The sequence below is a fragment of the Fukomys damarensis genome, unplaced genomic scaffold (genome assembly GCF_012274545.1).
Source record: "Fukomys damarensis isolate Sample0158 unplaced genomic scaffold, DMR_v1.0_HiC HiC_scaffold_72777, whole genome shotgun sequence".
NCBI classification, from domain to species: domain Eukaryota; kingdom Metazoa; phylum Chordata; class Mammalia; order Rodentia; family Bathyergidae; genus Fukomys; species Fukomys damarensis.
The window spans coordinates 1-875 of NW_022973689.1; the positions used below are offsets into that span (position 1 = coordinate 1).

The following is an 875-nucleotide window of genomic DNA, read 5'->3' on the forward strand; positions in this document are numbered from 1 at the left end:
AAAAAAAACAGAGTAGATTAGCATGGCCCCTGGGCAAGGATGGCATGCAAATTCATAAAGCATTCCATATTTTTAGTTTTCTTAAAAATTTATGTGATGCATATGTTCACCACACTTAGGGATGCTCAGATGCCAATCAACATCACACATTAAAATTAAAGGCTAGGCATCATGAACTTCTAAGGTACATTTATAGGCCAATATGTATGTTAAATAAGAATTTTCTTTATGTCATTTAATATATTGTGATCATATGGAGATGTCTAACTAAGCGACTATTCCATACTAAGATGAACATGTAAATGTTACAAAGATGTTGTCATGATTGCCTTGCTAAAGTATTATATATGGCTGTTCATCTTAAGTTTCTCTATATAATGTATAGCTATTGTCTGCTAACATTTTGCAATGATTCAACTACTAAAACAACCATGGTTGGTAAGAATTAATAGCCCTCTAACTGTGCTGTGTAATTCAAATGTGTTTAATGTCCAAACAAAATTATAATAGTTCAACTCACTACTGCACTATCAATGTTGCTGATCTTCTCTTCTGGGTGTTCAACAACTAAAGTTTGGAGACCAAAACAAGAAAGGTAACTGGCATAAAAGGACAACTAATATTTTGGCCCTGGCCCACCAAGGTCAACAACCAATCCAGGACATGAAGGAACCTTTTCTAGAGGATCCTACATCTTTGGTAAGTCACCCAACCTCCGGAGCAGGGAGATTGCTGGACACCAGAGGACAAATGTACAGTGTGTCAAAGGAGGGTCACCAAGAGGGAAAAGTCTCCCACACTTTCACCAAAAGCAACATGGTCGAGCAAGGCCATGACCCATCCTGATGGCTGACACTGACAGAGGAGCTGAGAGG

At 38.2% G+C, this 875-nt stretch overlaps 1 pseudogene; it reads left to right on the forward strand.

Annotated features, from left to right (window-relative positions):
• LOC117284988 lies at window positions 1–74 on the forward strand (annotated as a pseudogene; the record flags this gene model as incomplete).
• Between the last annotated feature and the right edge of the window lie 801 nt (window positions 75–875).